Consider the following 14,652-nt stretch of genomic DNA (forward strand, 5'->3'; position numbering starts at 1 on the left):
GGAAGATCAAAGATAAGAGGATTCTGAGCTCAGTTTTGTTCCACTTTTTTAGGATTTCCACTTCTCACTCTTTTCTATAGATAGGGATTAACAATTTAACTTAATTGAGGTTTTAGGAAAATTTAGGAATGAATATGTTCCTATTCCAGCTAACAGAGCAAGGAGCCTTATTCTTTGGTATAAATAATATGTATGATAATTAAATGCAGTGTGTGGACAGAGGTAAGAAAGAATGGAATGGAAGTTTAATAATTGTTTTTAGAAAGCAAGTAAAAATGCTGCAATATATTTTCCTGCAATATATTTTTTCCCATTTCTTTTACCTTTAAACTTTATATGTTATTTTGTGTTTGGTTGGAATCTTGTAAATAGAAATGGCATAAAGTTGAATTTCCTATCTGTGAGTCTTTGACTTTTTTTTTTTTTTTGAGTCTTAGTCTTTTAATAGCTAAATTTAACCCAGGCACATTTATTGTGCTTACTAATATATTTGGGTGTATTTCTGACATATTATTTTGTGTTTTCTAATTATTGTTCCCCATCTTTTTATTGTTGTTGTTGTTGTTGTTTTCTACCTTCTTTTGTATTTTTCAAGTTTTATTTCTTCCATATTTTTTTTTACAGTTTTGAAAATTACACTAGTTATGGTTCTTATATGCAAACAACAGAAACAAATTCTACTTGATCTGAGCAGAAAATGCATTGAATAAAAAAATACTGAGTATCTAATGAATTTAGCTGACGGGATTATGTACAGTGGAGTAAACTGTTAAATAGTTTCTTTCTAATGGCCTGTAAACTTGAAGTAATTGACAATACATACAATAAAATCCATTCTAATGAATTATCTGTAAAAGAGTCGCTGGGGCTCGTCAGTGGCTCAGTCAGTTGACAACCCACTGTTGATTTCAGCTCAGGTCATGATCGCGGGGTTGTTCAGCTGGGAGTCTTCTTGAGGTTCTCTCATTCTCCCTCTGCCCCTTCCCCTGCTAGTGCATGAGCTCTCTCTCTCTCTAAAATAAAAAAATAAATCTTAAAAAAAAAAAGAGTGCCATGTGTTTCTGTTTATGACTGTCAACCCAGATTAATTAGTGATAGTGCCTCAATTTATTACATCAATTTTAAAAAATAATGAATAGGCTTCAGGATGGTTGTTACCTGGTTTGAGGTGATAGGTTGGTAGTAAAGGGAACTGTAAAGTTAGATATAGCTTATGTAGGTCATAGCTTTTGTTTTGGAGTGGTGGGTTTCCAGGTGGTTATTACATTACCAAAAATGAATAAATAGACAAAAGGAAAAAAATAGGACATGTTATAGGTTGGTAAGAATCAAGGATCATGAGTAATCCAATTTTTTTTACTTGTAGTTTAAGAAGAAAATTAAAGTTAAACCAAAAAGAAACTAGTATCTCTGGACTATGTGAGAAACAGAGATTATGAGTAATTTATTATCTAATTCAAATTAAATTTACTTTCTTTTGTCAGTGATTAAGTAATTCATATTTTTTGAGAAAATCAGACCTCAGCAGTTCACCCCATTGTACATAGTCAATCTTGTCAAATAATTTATTCCTCTGTTTTTGGATCAGAAAATATGCCCATTGTAACTACATTTAACAATAGCTTAGCTTAGCATTGAGTTTCAACATTTATGCCATTATAGAGTTTTCTAAAGTTGAACACTGCCTGGGTCCTGACATGGCTATTGCCCCACCAGGCCTCCTGAGCTGCATATAATTCCTGTGCTTTTCTGACTGGATTTCACTCCAAAGTCTGACTGACACTCTATATTTCTACTCTCTCACATTTGCCCGACTAAGTCCTTTGTATCTGGTCATTTTCAACTTAGATGTCACCTGGGAAACCTTTCCTGACCTCCCTACCATCCCCTCTGCTTGGGCTAAATTTATCTCTCTGTGCTCCAATATCTCTATGTTGTAGAATCTACAGGATTAAATGTTTGAGGGAGCTTCCTCCATTGGACTACAAGCTCTGGAAGGGCAAAACACTATGCTTTATTCACTTTATCTCCATAATTTGACTCCATAGAAAATATCTATGTTTTCTTTATTTATAAATGCATTTCTTTGTGTGCAACTTATGAGTCAAATAGAAAGAACACCCTGCTTCTTTATAGTTTTCTGCAACTAATTTTACAACTTAAAAAATATTCATATTCAGTTATATTTATTGGTTGGATGTTCAGTAAATGCTGTAAGTCACTTATGTTTCAGCAACTGCCTGCTAAACCCACCTTAGTCAGAGTTACACATGCTATCGCCATGGCTACTATTTTATCTGACAGCAAGACTACCCATCTGACTGGAAAGGAGCTCATTTTCCAATCAGACATAATGAACACTTAAGGAAGTGCTACACTTGAAAGAAAACATTGCTTCATGGAGTTTATGTCAACCCACTGACCATATGTAAATATTCACATAGACACTTTCTGCCTCTGTTGTCAATGAGTGAGCTTGTGCATAATATTTCCAGAGCTACACTTTAGAATTGCTTTAAGATATTAGTTAGCAACAAAGCACACCCTGTTGTTAATTTAGCATATAATCAGTTTAAAATGACCAAAACTCCCAGAGAGAGCAGCTGTACCATGAGAAGTGATTGGTGATGGCATTCATCTCTCTTCTGTATTAGCACTGAAGATGAATGATGATAGTGTAAGAAATCCAGCAAATGAAAGACACTGTTAAAGAAAATTCTTGAGCCAGGACGCCTGAGTGACTCAGTTGGTTAAGTGTCCAACTCCTGATTTCACCTCAGGTCATGATCTCAGGGTCCTGGGATCAACAACCCCCACCCCCAGGGGGGCAGGCTCTGTGCTCAGCAGGGAACCCACTTGAGATTCTCTCTTTCTCTCTCTCTGCCCCTCCCTTGCTGCATGTGCTTGCACTCTCTCTCCCTCTCTAAAATAAATAAAAAATAAATCTTTTTTTTTAAAAGAAAAAATCTTGAACCCATTTCTCCTATTTTCTCAAACATAGTTTATTCTCTGTTAATAAATATACCTTGGACAGATGTGTAGTTAGTGAAAGGGAAATGGGATTTAAATTAAATGAGGAAAGTTTAAATCCTGGCTTCAGCTTCTCATTTGATCAAATTACTTAACTTTTATGAACCTCAGTTTTCCTATCTGTAAAATGGAAAAAATGGTACACTGAAGATTATTGTGAAGGCTACAAAATAACGCACTTGATCAAGTACTGGGCATAGAATTAATGCTCAAAGATTAGTTGCCATTTGACACAATAGGAAGAGAAAACCAATTACCTAAATCATTGCATTTTTCTCTTTTCCTTTCTTCATTGGATGAGTTTTGGTTTTGGAGCTTGATTATATACATCTCATTTCACAATGAGTACTTGTGAGTATTCATGAAACTCTTGGTAGACCATCACTCTCAAATAGTGAAAATAGCCTTTGTGTGACATCGGTGTTTTCTGATTTCCTCTAACAGCTGGGGCTTATAACTGTTCCGATTGTAAGCAGTCTGCTCATTTTATGTAGAAGATTACACAACCAGTAAAAACAAGGTAATCTGAGGGTAAAGACGTTCTTTAATACCTTGAGTATACAGGTTGTCAAGTGAAAGAAATCCTTCTTTATTCAGAATTGGGCCCATCAAAACACTGTACACAATAAACAATTCTAGAATCAATCTACATTGTTTACACTGCTTTAGATATACATCTTTATTTCTGAGGCTAGTGGTGAAACTTCTGATCTGTGCTCACTGTGCATATGATAGAGGCAGTGATGGGGAGCAGACTGGCTGCTGGTGTGTGTCCTACCCTGGTCCAGGAGATGTGCTTGTTTCTTTATGCAGATCTGTACTCTTTCCCCAAGGCTAGAATTTCCAACCAAAAATAATCCTTTAGGTTTTGTTTATCTCCGATCTAATTACTTCAAATATGTAGGTGTTTTGTTTTTTTTTAAGAAAAAACTTTCTTCCTGATCCTGAATGAGGATTTAGTTAAATGCCTGTTTAAGAATTGATGAGTAATTTAAAGGATTTAGGAGAACATTCTGTGCTATTATATGCAAATACATGCCATGCATGGCTCCCTATGTCATTAACCTGGCAGTCATTTCATGCATGACTCCCCATCTTATTAAGCTAGCAGTATGGAATATTTGATTTACTAAACTGGTATGAACTACTTAGTGTGCTAATATAGGAATATAACTTCTAAATTTCTTTGGAATAACTATCTTCAAAACAGATTCTTGAAGACGATAACATTATTTTGACAGCTGTGCTCAGTTTCTAAAAGTCTATTTTGGGAAGCTTCTTATAGCTGTTGGAAATGTACCTGTGTGATTTGAATGAACCATACAATAATTGAAAATGAAAACCATCATAGCAATAAGAGCCCTTAGAATTCTGTAGCAAGTGATTCGACAACACAGGTAAATAAATTTGGTAGAAATGTTTGTTTCTAGACAGGATGTTTAACAATGTATGGTTGCCTGAGAGTCTGCCACTAGGCTCCCAGTTACCATGATGCTCTAAAAACTCTTTTTATAGCCAAGGCCCCCCTGGCTTTCCCGGCTTTCGTTGCCATAGCAGCATTCGTTGGCCATGGGATTTACAGGAAAAAAAAGAGGGGGGAGGGGGATTGCATATTTGTGAAGTTGGTGCAGTGCCAAATGTAGCAGGAATTATAAATGCAGGATGCTGGATTCTTCCTTTAGTGTCCATTTCAGCTGGCGCCTAATGTCACCCAGATAATCACAAACCACTCTGTCATCATTCAGACCAGCTGCATGAAATGAGACAAAGGGAAATTTAGCAGCAACGGAGGGAATGGTAATTTAAAAGGCTTTTAAGTGATGTTTTCTATGTTCCTCAATCAACAATATTTTAAAGCCTTTAATTTTTTTTTCCTACAGTAGGATTTCCTTGTTGTTGCTGGCTTGACTGGTGACATATTAGTACTCAGTTGGCCAAAAAAATGTCAGAGACTAGAAAGGAGGTCAAATAAATAAATCCAAAAAGGAGTAGAAAGGAAATATTTATAGTAACCTTCATTGTTGCTAGGTTTTTTTTACATTTAAATTATACAGGTAAATTTGCCTTTACCCTCTGCTTAAGATATAATTTTTGAACAACAAACATTCAATGTTTATCAGACATGCTTTTCAATAAACACTTTCAGATTTGTAATATGTTGATCGTTTCTTCAGTCATGACACGTATTTCAGAGTTCACAGGCAACAGGAAAAAAAATGTTCATGGGGGAAGAAAAGCAAGTGAATAATCCAGGGAAGTTGGTGAACTGTGACATGTGCAGGGCTCATGTGAGCCATGAATATGGAAGGGGAACTGGCTAGGCTGGGGGGGGTGGGGGTGGGGGGAGAGAATGTTGGGTGGGGAATTTGTCCGAGAGAGGGAATATACAATGTGTTTGCTTGCAGCAATTCCAGGATTCTGGCAAGCGCACTAGGACACACAAATGGATGAAGTGATCTCTTAAAATGGGAGTAGTTTATTGGTAGATGGTTGGAAATAAGCTATGAGAGGACCATTAATGTTTGGCTGAGTCTTTTCTTGGTTAAAAATACTTCTTTTTTATGAACTTTTCATCCCAAACTACATGTAAATAGTGCCTGCATATAAGGATAAATGATTTCATAAATCAAAGAGAATAGAGATCTCAGTCATCAACTCCCCATTATCTGGGAAATTGGTAAACCACAAAGATGGCATTACAAATCAATGGGGGAAAGGAAAGACTGTCCAATGATCAGTTTGGGGACAATATGGTTATCTATATGGGAAAAAAATTAAAAGAAGATTCATATGTCAGGTCATAGGAAAGAAATAGAAGTGACTAAAGATGGAAATTTGAGTAAAAGAATCTAAAATCTTTAAGAAAAACATAAAAGACTACTTTTATAATTTTAAGGGAGGTAATGGTTGTTTAAACAAGCCATGAAAGTACAAATTTTAAGGGCGAAATAACATAGTTTGACAAAAAAACAATATAAGCACAGTGAGAAGACAAGTTAAAGTTTAGGAGAAGATATTTTCAATTCAATAGCTGACCAAGGATTGTTTTGCAGAATAAAGAAAGCATTGCAATAAATTAATCAAGAAAAATATTTTTAAAAAAATCTCAATAGGCAAAAGCAGCTAAATAATATGAAGAGATCATTCACAGAGGTCATGGCAACGAACATATCAAGGTGATCAAATTCTTCAGCAAGAGAATGCAAAGGAAGTGAAAAAATAATAAAGCACTTTGTAGATATCCGATCAGCAAAAATTTAAAGTCTGACAATGCCAAGTACTGGTGTAGGTTTGGGAGAACAGTGCTCAGTACTGGTGGGAGCTTAAACTTTTATCAGTGCTTTGGAAAACAATTTTGCAAGGGATGGTGAAGTCTGAAACATGCCTCCTGTAGGACTGAGCAATTCTATATCTAGGTGAACACATGTAGACACCAAATAATACAGCATTAACTAAATTGGAAACAAATATATGATGGCATATTCATATTTTGGGATACTAAATGCCTATTAAAATGAATGAAATAAATGCAAGTTTCAATAGATGATGAAGAAAAGTAGAGTGGGAAAAGTAAGTTTCTGTATCAGACATAAAATATGGTACCATTTATGATACCACAAATACGCTGTTATGGTAATATAAAATAAGCTATTTATGGATACATGTCTATATAGCAAAAGCATGAAAACCTGAGTAGAAGGAATATACTCCCAATAAAGGAAAAACGGGTAAGGAATTAAGCAGAGGCAGAAAGAACAGACGAAGTGCTGGCTGATAGAAGAACGCTTCACTACATTTGGAGGGGTGTTGCCAAACAAAAACAAATTCAGACCAGAATCTGATGAGGTCCTGAGACTCAACAACAAATTTATAGGAAATACAGAGGACAGAGGAATATTTCAGACCTCAGAATGGTGTAATCAGTGAAATTCACACTACGGATCATTCTATAGATGACTCACTCCGTTTCTTCGACAACAACAAATTGCAAACCAAATTTGTAAGCCAAATAGAAGATATTTAAAAAGATACAAGGGAAAGCTGGAAGAGAGACGTAAAATTCCTATCAAGCAATGTCAATCTAAGGGCCTCATTTGGATCCCGATTCAAACACACTGTAAATTTACATTTATGAGACAATTGGAAATGCACATAGCGGCTGAATATCAATGTTATTTTAGGTGTGGTATTGGTCTATTTAGGACTATATAGTAAATAATTAAAGAAAACAGTGCAGAGTAAGCAGGGCAGTCCCAGTTCTTATTTTACTACAAATTAAGAGTAGGGGACAATCAGCTCTGAACACATCTCTGGAGTGGTCAGAAAAGGCTCGTTCATGTCTTCGTTCATTTAACAAATATGTAGAAAAGCTATCATATATCAGATAAGATACTCTAATGCACTGAAGATGTTAGTGAACTAAATAGAAGAATATTTCCACCCTCATAGTGTACACCCTATGAAGTTAAAAACGGACAGTAAACAAATAAACATGCAAATAAATATATCATTGGTAATAACTAGTAGACAGAAAAATAAAGCAGGCAGGGGATGACAGAGGGGAGGGTTATTATTTTATACTTGTCAGGGAAGGCCTCACTAATAAGACGCTATTTAAACTGAACGATCTGAAGGAAGTATCAACATGCTAAGAGCTGGGCGGTGGGGTGGGAGTGGAGCCTTCTAGGCAGAGGAGACCACAAATGTGAAGGATGAGAGATAAGAATCTAGCTGAGGGTGATCTGGAAAGAGTCAGTCAAGTGCAGCTGGAGTGCAGCAAGGGATGTAAAGAGTCAGGGATCACAGGGCGAGGTCATGTGGAGCCCTGTAGGCCGAAAGTAAAAACTGCATTTTGCTCTGAATCAGAGGTGGGGACCTAGTGGGAATTTTCAGCAGAGGTGTGAACACTCTGACTTAAATTTATAAGATTTACTCTTTTGTCAAAACGTGTGAGATTAGACCTTAAGGCAAGTGCAGAAGCACGAAAACCAGTCAGCCAATTATAACAATCCATTTGCCCGTTTCACTTCAGTGTCACAATCTCATAACCAAACTTCTGATTTTCTCCCCAGATTTCTAACTCCTGGAGTCTTCCCATTTATTTTACAGGACCAAACCCAAACTTCTTTTTCTTTCATACCCACATAAAATCCTTCAGATTTGGGGGGGCTACCTTCAAAGTATATTCAAAATGCAACTTGTTCCTTTTTATGATTATGGTAAAAATACATAACATAAAATTTACCATTTAACCATTTTTAAGTGCATTTTCAATGGCATTAAGTGCATTCATGTTCATCAAACCATCACCACCATCCATCCCCAAAATGTTTTCATCCTCCCCAACTGAAACTTGGAAATACTAAATGCTAACTCCTCATTCCCTCTCCCTGCTCAACCCTTGGCAACTGCTATGGTACTTTCTGTTTCTATGAATTTGACCACTCTAGGTACCTAATGTAAGTGGAATCATACAATAATTGTCCTTTATGACTGGCTTATTTCACTTAGCATTATGTCCTCAGTGTTCACCCATATCATAGCATGTGTCAGAATATCCCAGCTTTTCAAAGCTGAATAATATTCCATTTTCTGCATATACCATATTTTGTTTATCCATTCATCAATCGATGGACACTTGGTTTGCTTCCACCTTTTGGCTATTGTAAATAATGTTGCTATGAACATGGATGTACAAATATCTTTGTGAATCTCTGCTTTCAGTTCTTTGGGGTATATCTTGAGAAATGGGGTTACTTAGTAATTATATGCCATGAAAATGCAAAGGGATAGATTATTGGAAGAGAACCAAGAAAGAGTATTGTCCTGGGAGTGAAGTGAAGAAATGCTTCCAGAAATAGAAAGTGATAAACAGTACTACTAAAAGATCAGCTAAAATAAGAGCCAAGTCTTGCTCATTGGATTTATTGATGTGGGCGTCATTTGTGACTTTGACGAGAGATGTCTTGGGGGAGTAGTAGGAGTAAAATCCTGAGTGGCATGGCTTCAAGTCACCATGAAGTACAGATTGGTGATAAGAGGACCAGACAACTTATTTAAAGGGAAACAGAGATACGGGGATGACCTAGATCTTGATTGTGGAATAGGAGTTTTTAAGTGGTAATTGTTCAGGCAGGGAGGAGGGCAGGAGTGGACACAAGTATGTGATAAGCTGGAGTCTCAAGCATGTGTGGAGGGTGCTTAGAGAAGGAATGGAAATAGAGAAGAAGAGATACTCTAAACCTGTTGCTTCTGTGCCAAGTACTTTACCTATTTTAACTCATTTAACCCTCAAAAAAAACAAAAACACCCCCACAAGGTAGTATTATTATTCTAATTCCTAATTTGCAAGTGAAGAAACTGAGGGTAAAACGTTTAGATGATTTGCCCAAAGTCTTTGTTAATAAATGGCAGGGTAGAATTTAAACCAAGGCTGTCTAAACTTCAGACACTGAACGCGTAATCTGTATGCTATCCGGCTTCACAGTTAATGAATGCTAGACTAAGGGTACTCTAGGCAACTCTTCCATTTATTCACTCATTGAAGCAATATTATTGAGCCCTATTATGGGTCAGACATTGTTCTAGGTGCTGGAGAGACAGCATTAAACAAACCAATCTCTGCTTTCATAGATTATATTCTAAAAGATGACTGACAGTAAACAAATCAAGACATAACATATTGAGTTATGTTAAGGGCTATAAAGAAAAATAAATGGGGGATGGAGGGATGGAGGAGAGTCTGGTAAGAGTGTTTGGGTGATATTTGAGCAGAGTTGAATAAAGGGAGAGATGAGTACCGTGAAGATTTAGAAGAACATTTAGCTAAGAGCAAGCTGCGGGTGTGAAGGTGTGCAAGGAGTAGTCAGTGTGTCTGGAATAGAGTGGGTACAGGGAGGCCTGAAGGAAGTGAGTTCACAGAGAGTTGAGATGGGGAGAGGCAGGACACGACTGCAACATCAAGTAGATGGCTAAGGACTGACTATATAGTCACACAATGTACATGATTATATATATATATATATTTATATATTTATAGGTATATATATTTATATGTATATATATTACAATGTGTAACACATCATTGTATATCATCACAATAATAATGAGCTTAAGAAAAATTATTCTGGTGCTCTGTGAAGTTAGAATTTAAGCAAAAATATTTTGGAGGAGGTAGGTACAGTACTCAAGGGAAAAGTGGTTGGAGCCTTACCAGGATAATGACTAGAATGGAGAAAGGAAATAGATTTCACTCGGTTTTCCTCCCCCAGATCTCTGTGTCCCAATTACAGAGCTGTCTTTCAAGTTCTTGGCAGGTCCTGCTGCTTTTCTGCCTTGGACAATGCTTCATTCCATGCTATTTCCTTTTCCTTCATTTTTCCTCTTCACTTCCTCTAAAGCTGCCTTCTAGATTCCCAAGACTAAGTGGGGCATTGCCAATTATAGTATTATATAGTGTGGGGCACCCTTATTCCTTCTCAGTTGCACTCATCATGACTATAATTAATTATCTAATAATATTTCCCCCTACTGGACTGTGAGATCTCTAAGGGGGAAGGACTAGCTAAGTCTTGTTACCCCTCAGGCCCCAAACTTATTACATGTATAAAACTTTTTTAAAAAGTAGAATTAGATTTCTTCTTCCCAATACATATATTATTGTAGTTGAAGGGAAGAAATGATTATTCCATTTGGGGCTCTAAGTAGTTATCAAAATTTAAAATTGTTTTAAAAGACAAATACTTTATACTGTGTTCATTTAGTAAGTTGATAATTCTACATGAAGCCTCAACAGTCATTAGGTTGACTAATACAAGAATGTAGATTATCTCATATTTTACAATAAAAATAAAACGTCTCTGCACAATGTCCCCACATTATATTGTTTACAAATCCTAAGCAGGTAGAAAGGATGCAATTTAAAAATATGTTTTTCAAGGAAAACAAGGTCAGTGCACTGAAGTGTTGTTTTATTTTTAAGATTCCAAACTTGTGAAGAATCTATATTCCTAAAATTAGTAGCATCATATAATTAACTTGGTGGCATTCTGTGTTTTCATAAAGATTGGTGTGTTACTAAATTATACTGCATTATGTTTGGTTTCTTCAATCTCAGTATTGAAAATGTTAAAAAAATTCTAATTGCTTTTGTCAAAACAAGTTCACATCTTTACTATTCTGCATATAAGAGCTAACTGGAAACATTCATTAATCTAGCACTTTGGGATTTTAATTTCCAGATGGAATGATTAGCATTTCTGAGCTTTTTATATTCAAACCATAAAAATAAGCCCTTCTCAGGGGTCACTAGAGACAAATAATTTAGACCTAATATTTTGCTAAGTTAACACACTGTACTGTATCATTTAACTCATTCAGAATATTCACTCTGACTCCATATTAGTATTTTTCAGATTTTGCTTATAATACAAACCAACTTATTTGGACTAATGGTATCAATATGACGCATACTAGAGAGTTCCTTTGTATGTTTTAATTTTTTATGTATATGACTCCTGTGTTTTTCTGTTTATTAAAAAATTATTTTGTAAATTCATTATATGAAAATACTGGACACTACTGTGAGAAATGAATTGGAGTTCATTGCTGCAGTTATAATTTAGATAATTCTATTACTTTGTTAGTTATTTTATTCCCTTCTTTCCAGAGAGTAGTTTGAGGAAACACAAAATCAGATACACTCTCATATAATTAAAGAAATATTTAATATATTTTAAAAGTATTAGGTGGAAAAAAGCAGTAAGGATGACTTTGATACAAGAATACCCTCATTTTGTTCAGGGGATGCATTCATCGAAATGTGAGGAGTTATTGATTCAATTGTTCATGGGTTCTTGAACCACAGTCCTTATGGAAGCTTCCTACAAGCTCCTTTTCATTAAGTCTCCCTTTCTCCCACCTACATGGAACTAGTTTTAATTTTGTATACATCATTCATTTGCTTTGCTTTTTTTTAGTGATGTAACCTTATATAAATGTATTCCTAAAGTTGCTACTGTTTAGCTTTTCCTTTTTTAAAAAAAATAATAAAGATTTATTTACTTAATTGAGTGAGGAGTGTGGAGGGAAGGAGCAGAGAGAGCGAGAATCTCCAAGCAGACGCCTGACTGAGCATGGAGACTGACGTGGGGCTCGATCTCATGACCCTGAGATCAAGGCCCTGAGATCACAATCCCCTGAACAAAAAACCAAGAGTCAGACGCTTAACCAACTGAGCCACCTAGGCGCCCCATATTTAGCTTTTCCATTTTTGAATACTTATATTGGATCATACCGTATTTCTTGTCTGGGACTTGCTTTCCTCACACAATATTTATTGATATATACAGCTGTTGAATATTCTGTTGTATGAATCAACTACATTCATTTATCCATTCTAGTTTCTAACTTTTTTTGCTATTATGAACAATGTGGCTAAGAATGTCTTCTGATGTGCAAGCTTGCTAGGATACATACTTGAGAGTTCTAGATTACTAAGCTTTGGAGTATGGAATTGCCGAGTTATAGATGATGTGCCAGTTGAACTTTATTTAAGTGATAAGAAGTTATTTTCTAAAGTCATATCAGTTTACATTTTTATCACTTTTATTTCTGCAAATTCTTGCCAACATTTAGTATTGTCAGACTTTTACCTTTTTTAATCTAGCAAGTGTAAAATTGTGGTTTGCATTTCTTTTTAACTAATGAGGGTAAACATCTCTTAATAGGTTTATTGACTTTTTATTCTGTACATTAATATCATGACTTTAATAGGGAGCCTCAAAGATGATCTCTAGTGACTGGTTTTAATGCCTTTGTGTAATTTCTTCTTGAGTGAGGGCTAGGCCTAGTGATTTGCTTGTAATAAATAAAATGTGGGAAAAAAATGATGGATTTCAATTCTGAGATTAGGTTGCAAGTAGTCCATGGCTTCAGTCTTGCTTGCGCTGTCTGATTCTTTCACTCTCACTCTGAGTGAAGTCAGGAGCTGTGTTATGAACACCCACGGAGGGGCCCACATGTTAAGGAACTGAGGGAGGCCCCTAGTTAACAGGTGCAAGGAACTGATGCCCTCAGTCCAACAGACTGCCAAGAACTGAATCTTGCCAACAACGAAAACCATGTGAGTGAGCATGGAAGGAGCTCCTCCCTTAGCAGAGCCTTCATATGAAACTGTGGTACCTCCTGGCACCTTGGTTGCAGTCTTGTGAGAGACCTGGGTGAGAGGCACTGAGCCACACCTCACCTGGTTCCTGACCCCCAGAGACAGTGAAATAATAAATGTTCGTTGTTTTATAATTGCCAAATTTTAGGGTAATATTGTTATGCAGCAAAGGCAACACGGTGGCTTTGAGACTGTCATTTTCTTATGGCTTCATAGGAATTCTTTATATATCCTGAATATAATCATTGTCAGTTCTCTATGTTGCATTAAGTTTCTCCAAAATTGTAAACACATTTTCTGTTGTGTCTTTTGAAGAAAGACTTCTGATATAAGTCTCTCTTGTATCTATATGTATCCAAATATCCTTTTTATCCTTGGTGCTTTTGGGATAATAAGAAATCCTTTCCTAACTTGAAGTCCTGAAGATCCTCTTCTATATTCTCTTTTAATTTTTTTAAGATTTATTTATTTATTTGAGAGAGAGCGAGCACATGCACGTAGGGGGGAGGGGCAGAGGGAGAGAGAGAATCTTAAGCAGACTTTGTCCTGAGCAGGGATCCTGACTTGGGGCTTGATGACCTGAGCTGAAGCCAAGAGTCTGACACTCAACCAACTGTGCCACCCAGGCACCCCAATATTCTCTTTTTAAAACTATACAGATTTTCCTTTAATATTTAAGTTCTTTAATTCACTTGAAATTGATTTTCATGTACTATGTGAGGTAAGAACCATTTTAGTTCTTCCATTTGGGAAACTGCCATCCCCTCATTTATTGAATAGGCCCTTCCTTACTAATCTGCAATTCCCAAACTACCCTTTTTTATAAATGCACAGGCTTGTTTTGGGTCTTCTATTCTGTTCATTGCTTTATTTTCCTATTTCTGTGTCAACATCACAGAGTTTTTTTGTTTTTTTGTTTTTATTTTTTAACACCACAGAGTTTTAATTAGTATAATAACTTCATAGTAGGTCTTGATATCTGTTGGAGCAACTCCCCTATCTAGTTCTTCAAGAGTGTTTTGACTAAACCTATCTCTTTCCTTTATTGTATACAATTTAACAACAACTTGTCAGATTACATAAACAAAACTTTTTTTGTAATTTTTATTGAAATGCCATTGACTTTATAGATCAATTTGGGGAGAATTGAAATCTTTACGATAGTAAGAATTCCTGTTCATGAATATAGTGTAGCTCTGCATTTATTTAAGTTTTTTCTTCAGAAAAGGCAAATTTTTTTCTAAATCATGTGTAATCCTAAATTGTACCTTCTAACCACCTCTTGCTGTGTGGAATATAAGTGGCTTTGGCATATCCAGCAACTTTTCTAAACTCTTTAACTTAATCTAACAGTTGATCTGTAGAATCCTGACTTTCAGACAATCATTACATCTTGAAATAATGGCAGTTTTGTTTCTTTCTAATGTTTGTAATTTGATTTTCTTTTATTGTTTTAT

Source organism: Mirounga angustirostris, unplaced genomic scaffold, assembly GCF_029215605.1.
Source record: "Mirounga angustirostris isolate CCGP_5_RB_7025 unplaced genomic scaffold, mMirAng1.0.hap1 SCAF_1, whole genome shotgun sequence".
Lineage (NCBI taxonomy): Eukaryota > Metazoa > Chordata > Mammalia > Carnivora > Phocidae > Mirounga > Mirounga angustirostris.